Genomic DNA, 12,383 nt, shown 5'->3' on the forward strand with positions numbered 1-12,383 from the left:
TCACCACATTGTGATGAAATTTATTATTCTTCACATTGTGTTGATGTTTGTTGTTTTTCACATTGCAGTGTTGTTTGTTTTTCATCACAACGTGATGATGTTTATTGTTCATCGCATTGTGACAACATTTGTTGTTCATCACTTTGTGATTTTTCGTTCAACAAATTGTGATGAAATCCATATTATTAAATTGATATTATAAACAATGTAAAGTGTAATATTAAAGTGATATTACTAAGGTATAATATATTTATGAAAATTTATATTAAAAATTAAATATTGAAACACTTAAAATAGTATCAACATTATGTTAAATTTATTATAAAGTTATTTAAATTAAAGTTATTATATTTACTTACTATATTAATATATATGTTGATGTTGAATATGGTTAACAAACGTACATATTATTTCCGAAACATGATTTGCATGAGGCAAGATGCTTATAGTTTATTTTGGAATAATAAAGTAAAGGTTATTTGTAGAATGTTCATGGTATAGTTAGGTCCAATAACGGGAGGGGCTTCACATCCTAATTTGAGTCATTTATTTCCTTTTCTATTTATTATGATCTAAGATATTGTACTATATCCTTCTATAGCATCAGGTCTCACCTTGATGGGATGGAAATCCCTTGAAAATCCTTGATGAATATTTCTTCCTTCACCTTAGATAGACTAGAGAAATAGAATTTAAGATTGTAACAATTATCATCCTTGAGAATAAATTGTAAAGCCTTTGATTCAAAAGTGAAAAAAATAGGGACAAATAGATCAGCTCACCATGTTGATAATATTGGAAGGCATGGGATCTTTAGGTCCATGTCCAAATGTTTTGTAAATTGCGCAAAAAATAGTTATGGAAAAAATGCCCAATTCAATGTTAAAAGGAACAAATCTCAAGCATACAAATTATCTAAATAAATGTGCATAACTCCTTTGAAGTCGATATCCGTACTTCCCAATAGTTACTCTCTCCATATTTGCAACATTTTATCTTCCTAACAAGTCATGCCAATTTTTCCTCTACTAAGATTTATTCATACGAAATCTAAATTGATTCAAAACTATATTTCACACCATGTGCTTCAAATTGTACAAGGAATTTTCTTAATTAAATATCGAAGAATGTAAAATTGAAAATGGAATAACATAAAAGATTAGGGTTTGAGATAAATCTCAACCTTACATTTTTTTCTATGATGAGTGGAGGTTATATCCCAACCATCCACCAAATAATTATTGATGATTAAATTAAAATTGTGGAAACATTGTTCCAAAATGGACACACCTATCACTTTAATAATTCATATGGTTAAATATTTGAAATTTTTGGAGTTGTTAAAAGCTATCTCAATTATATAGTAGAATTATCTACTTATGTAGAGAGCTAGAATTTTGATTTAAATTTGGCTACATTGTGGGATTACCCAAAGGTTTTGAGCTAGTGACCATTAGGTAAAGAGTGTCTTAACATTGTACATTGTACTTACTCTCCAATTATTTTGAACTCCATAGACCATAAACAATTTCCTTTAAGTAATTTTCATATTGAAGATTATTTAAATTATTTGAGATTTGTTCATATTTAAGTTTTATTTAATCATTTTGTATTTCATACAAACTTGTCCTCAAATGTCTTTTTGATTAAGTTTATTTAGATATTCATGTCTTTCATATACCCAATGCAACTTTATTAAATAATGTTAGTGATATGAAATGATCATAAACTAAATAATGATGTAGAATCGATTAACCATTAGTGATTTGAATGATAACTGAAAGCACGGAAATCAAGGCAAATTGCTTGACCAAAGCACTTTACGACAACTGATTAAACATGAAATCGATGCATAACAGAGGTGAAAATAGTAAACACACAATTATAATAGATAATAAATTGATGACGGAGTTCGTCCCTGACGGACTATGTCTCCGGGTTTGCTTTCAAGATGGGCGACTATTTTTATTAGGAATGAGAAGGAGGTAGTTGATTACATAGTGAATTAGATAGACTGAACTTGCACATAAGAAATTTTGACCTTTGTCATCAGAAAGCCTTCTAAACCAGCTTTCCAACACTACTTATGGTTTCCAATTCCAACTCTGGATGCTCCCGAAACTCTGAAAACAAAATCGCGTCTATCCCTCCAGAACCTGCACATGAAACTCAAAACCACTCTAACTTTATTCAATGTTCAAAAATGCCTCTTATAGGCCTAAAAATACATTCAAACCTCCTTGACTGCCTTTTAGGTATATGAGTTGACTTCTGGGGTTGAATTAGGGTTTTTGGTTATGTTTTGCCACCTTGGTTCATTATGCCATGGTCTTCAAATTATTTGAAAACAAACTAAACAATAAAAAACCAAAAAATGACTTTGGATTAGCCCGAAACTGCTAGCTGGCAGCTAACCAGGTGGAGGCACTAACGACCCATGTGAACACCTGGAGTTGAACTGTTTGCAGGGCAGTTATCTTGGTGGCTTTCTCTCCGACGGTTCCGGTTGGCGGAGATGTGTCACATGCTAACAGTTTTATGTTTTCTCCATGTGGTTAAGGTTCGCGATTCTCAAGCCCCGATGACTTACCTCTGCTCACATGCCCCGCTTACTCCACGTGGTTCCCACACAGTCAAGACAGTGGTTAGGTGCTGAGTTATGTGTTTTATGTAATGTTTTACATTGTTTTTAATTACATGGGCCGAGAGTTGTTTTAAACATAGGTTTAGGATTAATGTGTTGTAATGTATGGTAAGGTTGGACTTTAGGTTAGGGTTTAGCATAGTTTTAACACATGAATGTATGGTTTAGACTTATGGTTTGGTGTTTTGCATAGGATTTGATACATGGTTTTGTTTGGGGTTCTAGGTCTTTAGGTTAGGTTTTGGTCATTAGGATTTAAAAAAAACCCTTTACAATCATTTGTCACAATGTGACATAAAACCACATGTGACGACAAAACCCATTCATATTATTGACTCCAGCTATATTTTCAATGACAACCTTGATGATGAACCCATGCCACAGATGAAACTCATGTCGAACCCAAATCCTGCTTGTCGAATGACAAAACACATGTCGTTGACCATCCCTGGCAGAACTGCCAATGAACTCAAGTCGATAGCCAGGTACACCCATATCAACTGAACGCCATGAACACTATGAACATTACCTATACAACCTGATCATAACCAACACTATCGAAGCTAAACACACCCATGAACTGTAAGTTGATGATGACACTGAACACCTGTACAATTGAATCAACAGATCCTCCTAGATCATTCCTCTCCACGTGAAAGCTTTTGGACCATAAAATTTTGACTAAACATTTAGTCGATGAGGGTAGAAATCCCTCTCTTTCCACCTTGACCTGACAATGTACCAATACATTCGATCAATCACCTGCATGTGATGACCTTGATGATGCTGACCATGGCACATTTCGATTTGGTGACTTGTTTCATCCATATGCAGTATGCATAACTTGTGATGATGGGTAAACAACCTGTTATCAACATGGCAATTGAATTCTTTCCATGAAGAAGCATGAGTTAAGGATTCAAAAACATCTTTGAAAACAATATTTTTAGAACTTTGTTCAATACATCTAATGGGTATTAACAATCTACTTTTTGGAATAACTGAAATATTCAAAAGACTCTGATTTTGAATTCATATAAATTACTTGACTTGATTTACTTTCCTATTGACTGATTACTAAGTGAACTTGTTGCACAGAACTCATCTAGCTGTGATGTAAAGACTGCTGCAACTTAGTTTGACTTTGAAAGTATCTAAGTAATTGTTTATTTACCTGAATCATTATTTCTTCGTCTATTAATTGATATCTCCATTGACTAACACTTTCACTTAATGCATTAGTTTTCAATTCATGATAAGGAAACTTTAGATATGCTTTTGAAAATGCTTTGTCATGAAAACTTATAAACTTCCTCTGCACTTGAAAAGAGGCTTCATTACTTTTTAAAACATGAAATGATGATGCAATACCAAAGAAATGTAACACTGACTTTCACCAATACTGACTTGCACCCCTGAAGCTAAAAATAAACATACCATCTGAAACAAGTCTCTGAATAGACTCACATGTACCATTCCCTGCAAAACACTACTAATGATAGTTTCTAGAATTTAGTTGAATGAATGAGTTGAAATTCATTATGTTTTTAAGAAGATGACCATAGGACATTAAATGTACCTCATGTTGCTTATCCTGTTTATGAATAATATTTCTTGGAAAATAATTAACCACCTTGACCAATTGATCTATAAACTGAATCTCACATTCCGAAAAATCATCCTTATGTTGTTCCTTAATAAACATGAGTACACATTTACTTCAACTTATTAACTACCTAACTTGATTTGTAACAATTAAATCCAAGTTTGATTTGACTTTATGTGCCCTAACAATAAATTCAACCCCTTCTTTCTTTAGGTGATATTTATGTTCTCTTCTGTAAAACACTACATCTCTATCAAGATAAGGACTTCCTAAGACAACTCCACATATGTCTACTAGGACCACATCTAACTCCACTTCATCAATGTACTTAGATGTAATTGCAAATTTTAGCCAACACTGTTTTGTGACATGTATCTGAGTTGATTTATTAATCCAACCTAATGGGTATGGTCTTAGATGATTCTATGTCTCCAACCCCAGTTGATTAACTATATGTTCATAAATTAAATTTGCTTGTGATCCACTGTCAAACATTATGTCAATCTTTGTATGCTTAGAAGTTATCCTTATGTGGAAGAGTTCAACTCTTTTATCCTCATGTGAAGGATTTATGTTTGAAGAAGATATAATAGTTTTCTAACTTGAACCAATATCAGAAGTTTTAACTATAGTAACCATGGTGGTTATCCTCCTTTAATCACCTGAAGTTGAACCTAGATCCTGCTGGACTGTTGCAATGGCCTTATTTTCATCCTTCACCTTAAGGAACTTTTTGGGCTTATGTTCTGGATGAAGTTTCCATCACTTCAATTCATCATGACCAATTCTCTAGCAATGAGGACAAGTATGTCTTTCCTTCTGAACTATCGCTGATTTCTTTCTCTTCAAATTGTTCTTCCCCTTACTATCACTGGAATCTATGGTTTCCAACTCTTTCGAGGACTGAGATGAAAAATTGAATGGTCTGCCAACTAATTCAATATGTATGGCTTGAGCATACACCTCATCAAAATCTTCAGGATTAAACATCAATAATGTATGCTGCAAATATGAATGTAAAATGTCGATGTATTTTAACAAAGTTTCATGTGTATCCAATGAAATACCAAGCGCCAATGCTTTCTTTCTAAACTCCTGAGTAAACTCCTGAACACTCTACCCTTTACCTTGCCTCAGATGCTGCCAATCAATAACAACTTGTTGCATGTATCCTAAAGGATAGAACTATTTCCTAAGAGCTTTTAAAAAATTGTACCATGAAGAGATGACTTTTCCTTTACGCTTTACATCTAGTTGAGTTTTACTTTCCCACTAGATTAAATTTTTTCCCCCCATTCTAAGTGTAGCTAACTGAATTTTAGTTTTATCGCTAGAAATGTTCTGAATGTGACAATACACTTCTAACTTCTTTATCCTGTTGGGTGTGGAGCATGATTATCATCCAAATTTAGAGATATTTGTTTCAGCCGGATGTATACCCTAGGAAGCTTGTACACCCCTCCATGCGGCGAGGGTTTCAGGGGCAGCATCCCCGAAGCTAAAAATATATGTAAAATTGCCTTGTAAAATTATAGTAATTTCTAGTCAATCTGGGTCATTCATTAGGTAGATGATTTGACGATAGAATTTATGTTTAGTTTAGGATTTTTTTCCCTAGAAGGCAACCCATCTCTTTGTATGAGGGTATTGTATTGAGGCTATGGAATATATGTGTCTTTTCAGAGCGAGAAACAAAGAGGTGAGACTGTGAGAGAAAATAGAGCATATTACAACGGATCTACAGTAGGTTGTGTCTCTTCATTTTGCTGGATAATAGAAAGGAAGGAATGGCTATTCGTGGTAGACGTAGCCCAAACTGGGTGAACCACGTATATCTGTGTCTCTCTGGTTTTATGTGTTTTTGTTTTTCCGCATATTATATGTCTTGCATTTCTCTGTCATATATAATATTTTTCTTACATATCCAGTTATCTAGCTTTTCAAGATTCATTTCACCATTATAAATAGGTAACTCAAATTTAACATCAAGTTTCAAAAGAGATGCTTTCTTAGGTTTCTTTTCCATTTCAGATTTTGTACTAGAAGAAGAAGAAGAAGAGGATGATGGAGATGATGGAGGTGAAGGTGGTTTATCAACATTTCCTTTACCTTTTTTCTTATTCGATGTATTTGAAGAAGAAGCATCTCTTACCTTCTTGTTTTCATACAATTCTCCCAACATCTGCTGCATGGTTAAGAATGCCTGCTAAAAATATTCGTCACTCATCTTAGTTTCAGTGTTTTCACCTGCATCATGTCCCAACATGGTCGATTTCTGAATGACTCATCGCTTTCCAATCTCTAGATCGATCTACTCAAGGATTCCTTCTCCTCGTTGTGACTTAGACCCGGTTAACATTCAATGGCACATTCTACAAACTCAACTTGCTCTGATACCAAATTATATGATTTGAAATAATCATAAACTAAATACCAATGTAGAATTGATTAACCATTAGTGATTTGAATGATAACTGAAAGAACAGAAATCGAGGCAAATTGCTTGAGAAGAACACTTTACGACAGCTGATTAAACATGAAATCGATGCATAACATAAGTGAAAATAGTAAAAACACAGTTATACTAGACAACAAATTGATGACGGAGTTCATCCCTGATGGACTGCGTCTTCGGGTCCGCTTTCAAGATGGGTGACCGTTTTTATTAGGAATGAGAAGGAAGAAGTTGATTACATAGTGAATTAGATAGAATGAACTTGCACATAGGCAATTCTGACCTCTGTCATCAGATATCCCTCTGAACCATCTTTCCAACGTTGCTTACAGTTTCCAATTCTGACTTCGGATGCTCCTGAAATTCTGAAAACAAAATCGCCTTTATCCCTCCAAAACCTGCACATGAAACTCAAAACCACTCTAATTTTCTTCAATGTGAAAAATTGCCTCTTATAGGCATGCAAATACATTCAAACCTCCTTGACTACCTTTGAGGTATATGAGATGACTTCTAGGGTTGAATTAGGGTTTTTGGTTATGTTTTTCCGCCTTGTTTCATTATGCCATGGTCTTCGAATTACTTGAAAACAAACTAAACAATAAAAAATCCAAAAATGGCTTTGGATTAGCCCGAAACCGCTAGCTGGCATCTAACCGAGCAGAGGCGCTAATGAACCATGAGAACACTTGGAGTTGAATTGTTTGTAGGTTGGTTATATCGGTGGCTTGCTCTCCGGTGGTTCTGGTTGGCGGAGATGTGTCACATGCTAACGGTTTTACGTTTTCTCCATACAGTTAAGGTCCACGGTTCTCAAGCTTCGACGGATTACCTCTCCTCACATGCCCCGCTTACTCCTCGTGGTTCTCGCGTGGTCAATACAACGGTTAGATGCTGAGTTAAGTGTTTTATGTAATGTTTTACATTGTTTTTAATTACATAGGCCGAGAGTTGTTCTAAATATAGGTTTAAGATTAATGTGTTGTAATGTATGGTAAGGTTGGACTTTAGGTTAAGGTTTAGCATAGTTTTAACACATGAATGTATGGTTTAGACTTAGGGTTTGGTGTTTAGCATAGGATTTAATACATGATTTTGTTTCGGTTTTTAGGTATTTAGTTTAAGTTTTGGTCATTAGGATTTAAAAAAAAACCTTTACAATCATTTGTCACAATGTGACATAAAACCACATGCAACAATAAAACCCACGCATATCGTCGACTCCATATATCTTTGCAACGACAACCTTGACGATGAACCTGTGCCACAGACGACACTCTTGTCGAACCCAAATCCTACTTGTCGAATGACAAAACACATGTCGTCAACCATCCTTGGCAGAATTGTCAATGAACTCAAGTCGATATCTAGGTACACCCATATCAACTGAACACCATGAACAATATGAAGAGTACCTGTACAACTTGATCATAACCAACACTATCAAAACTGAACGACACCCATGAATTGTAAGTTGATGATGACACTGAACACCTGTACAATTAAATCAACAGATCCTCTTGAACCAGTTAGGGTATTTCAAGTAAACTTGACATGATTAAGTTACTGGAATTTTTCGAGCTCTAGGTTTATGAGAAGCCATGGTATTCATTTATAATGTATCTTATTTAAAGGTATAAATAATCCAAGTGATTTTTTTCTTGTGGCCATTGGGATCTCAAGTGAAAATGTCTTTATACACTACCACTTCTCTCAGTTTCATGATCCTAAAAACTAGTATTAGAGGTTGGTGAACATTGTAGCTAGAGTTTAGCATGGATGGGTTCATAGAATATGTGTGCAGATCAAACAAAGTTGTGTTCGAAGTTTCAATGTGTTAACTGACAGATGGTTATGAATTTTGAGAGTTCTATGATAATACGAAGAAGATATGAAGAAGAAAAGTGCCCATGATGATAGGGAAGTTAAAATACATATAGATGGCCTAAAGGATTGTCATAAAATAGCATCGAACATTGACCAAAGGAGCATATGGGATAAGTGATTTGAATGAGAGAATTGTGACATATACAAGTCACATATCATCATGCCCAAACATGGGAATTCATACTTGAACTTACAATGATGGATTGGAGGTCATGGATGTGGCCACAAAGAAACCCTTAGAAGACTGTGATCTAGAAGTGTGGTTGTGTCTATAGGCCTGAAAATGAGAACTCATAAATGCAACAAATTAGGTGATGTTTGAATTATAACCTCTAATGATGGAAACAATGATCACTACTAAGAGGGGGGACGAATCAGCAGTGATGGCCTTTATACAATTTTCACTAATTTAAACATTTGCCTCAATGTCAATTATCCATGCACATTCACAACATTATTCCATCAAAACATGTAAGAAAAAACAAACTGGAGTCATAACAATCATGAGAAATAACTATGAGAAACACAAGCATGCAGACATAAGAACACAAGTATTTCTGGTGGAAACATTTTCAAGAGAAAAACACCCTAATACTACTGCACTTCTCAATTACTTTATTGATCTACTAAATAAATTGTAAAAGGACTATCTTACACCCATAAGCTAGAAAACTTGGTATTCTCTATAGTGTGTTGGCATCTACCCATTCATAATTCTATTTCTATCATAGATCTACAAAAATCTATCCACTGGAAGCTCCAATGACCAGCGATCCTCTCCCAACTACCATTGTACTATCCAATTCCTATTGGATGGAGAAATATATTCCTACTATTGAATATGCCAAATCATTACCTATTATAAAGTCTCCACGCTTTCACTTCCTTGATGCGAACAACATTTCATATATTTTCAAACTAGGTTCTCAATTCGTTCAACATGAGCAACCCAACAGATCCATTGTTCTGCACATAAAATATGAATAAAAAACATTACCTAGAGAAGGGAAATTCTTCGCTACTTCACTCACACCAAAACCCTAATCTCAAACACACTACAAATTGCCAAATTTTCTGCCAGAAACTAAACACAAATTCTGAATCTTTTTCTCAACTCTACCTCTGATTTTTTCACAAAATACTCTGATATATCTCTGCATAAACTATGTGAACAACTTCTACATTCCCTACTCACTCACAATTACCCCAAAATATCATACTCTCACACTCTCATAATGCCCAAACAAATAAACAAAATGAATTCCTTGATTTATCAATTTTTTGTGTTGAGTCACTTAGTAAATGCTATAGGTTATCGAACACTCAATAATCCTTTTCACACACTTCATATTTGGTTGATATAGGCTTCTTGACCAAATAAACCACTAACTCCACTAGCCCTTTGATATCATCAACCTTGATCATCTTGTAGAGGCCCCACAAACTTTTCCAACCATATGCCGAAAAATTCTAGTCAATAACATTGCCATAACATAAACATTAGCTGAGTAGAGTGCGAGGAATGAAGATAAATTCCCATGAAAAACCTTGCTTTCTCCCATAGCACAGGCTCCATTTGACTAGAATGGCTCAGTCGCTCCCATAGGACTTCCTTTGAGTGACTAGATCGAATTGGCTCCATGCGATTGTGGATAAATATGGTCAAAACCCAGTCAACTCATCTCATAAACTACTCATCCTTCTTCCAGATCTTGAAAAGCCTCTGTACGACCTTTGGAAGTCGCTAGCACCTCTGCAACATTTCATCAAAGCACGATCACATCAGTGTCATTATCATCAGACAAACTAGGTTGACCAGGATGCCAACCAACAACCACAGTAAACATATGGGCCATCAAACTTCTCCACAACATCTCTGCCATCAATATGTATCTCTAGAACATTTCAGACATCCTCCAACACATGTACATCCATTGGCACATCTATACCCTCTCCAAGCCCAAAATATAACATCATCAACATGAGAGACCTAATCCTAGACATAGAGACCATGGAGACCTAACCAACAAGGATCCTCAACTGTAACTCTTGTAGTAGACACCAACAATTGTATGTAGAAACATGATCAAGAGGATCATCATCATGGGAGGACCTCCAAGGTAGTGCAACACATAACCACCGATATAAAAACCACTTGCAACCTCACATACACATGCATAACAAACTGACATGCAATCCATGCTACTAGGTTGACATCAATGCCAACCAACCAACAAATTTGCAACACACATCAATGCCAAAATCCTCCCTCAACCTCATCTAAAAGGCTACCATCTAAAAATTGATCTTCATCCTCACATTCTCCCCCTTTGAAATCAATGGAAAAAAGGAAAAATATGTCAAGCACAAAAGTTATGCGCTCCTCTCCATTCAATGGACTCAAACAACAAAAATATTTACTCCACTCAGTATCATGTGCAGATGATGAACATTGGAGTGGGAGACTGAAAGATAACAACAACACTCCCCCATGTAACTGAAAACTATGTCCAATAAACACACCCTAGACATAAGCTATGCCCAAACAACAACACAAAGGTGAAGAAACATATATCTCCAATGACATCATGATAAAAGGCAACAACAACAATAACTAGAAAACATGGTCTCTCCCTTGAAGAAACTGTAGCATAATCCATGCCATAATGATAGCAGCAGTCCAATTCATCAACACATAGTAGTAGAAAAATAATATGACCAAATAGAAATAGAAACTCTGATCAAATCTATAGCAACATCAACATATATCCAACCAGCTCTAATACTACAACATTAAATACATTCTCTCCACAGTGTAATATCCAGCAACATAAAAAATCATACCAAAAGAAGCAATGATTGTCTAGATGCAACATCTCTCTGAAGTAGACGTTGTAGCAAGAAATCATGATGACATGTCACAAAAATATGACCAACCATACTCTACTCAATACAAACATCTCCATGGATGAATGTAAATTGATGTACATATCTACCAATGCCTCCTTGCCATATGCAAGAGGCTACTCCGCATCGACCAATGACTATGATGAAATGATATGCATCGAAGTACAAGGCTTCATAGGCATATTACATGCTTCTAAGAGGATAATACATTATTTTACAATTAAATCAATAAGTGGACACATATGGTTGAACCATGACTCACATGAATCTCTCTCAATGCACACATGAATATAGATAGCCTTTCCATGACAAGTATAAGAGTATACATGAATGATACATGAAATACATGGTTGTACCGACACTACTAACAACCAATACATAGCTGAACCAACTCAAATACTTCAATATCAAACATATGCCAAACATGGCTCTCAACACTATGAATGAAACATACAAGAATATGACTCTCTCATAGATGGATATCATAACAATCCTCTAATCAATGCATGTCTAATAAAATTTCAAAATGAAAGTACATACAAAATATGATCAGCCACATGTCCTCCTTATGGAAATAAGATAATGTCAATATAGATCACATAAGAGACATGTATTAACCTCTCCAAGTCATCAACCATGAATTAATATTCCAGCAACAGTAATCAACAGTCCATAACAATATATTGGCCCAACAATTAGCATATATTAGCAGCATGATAAAGTAGCAACACATCACATCAATCAACCCAATATATCAGCTCTCTATAGCTATACATGCTAGAAACAATAACCATCATATATATCATGAACCCCTACAAGATAATAAAAATTGGTAGCAACAAGAAGAAAAATGATGTAATGACAACAAAAACATCACATCAACA

The sequence above is a fragment of the Pinus tabuliformis genome, chromosome 2_2 (assembly GCF_031772625.1).
Source record: "Pinus tabuliformis cultivar Carrire ecotype Pingquan chromosome 2_2, CPIR1, whole genome shotgun sequence".
Taxonomy (NCBI): Eukaryota; Viridiplantae; Streptophyta; class Pinopsida; order Pinales; family Pinaceae; genus Pinus; species Pinus tabuliformis.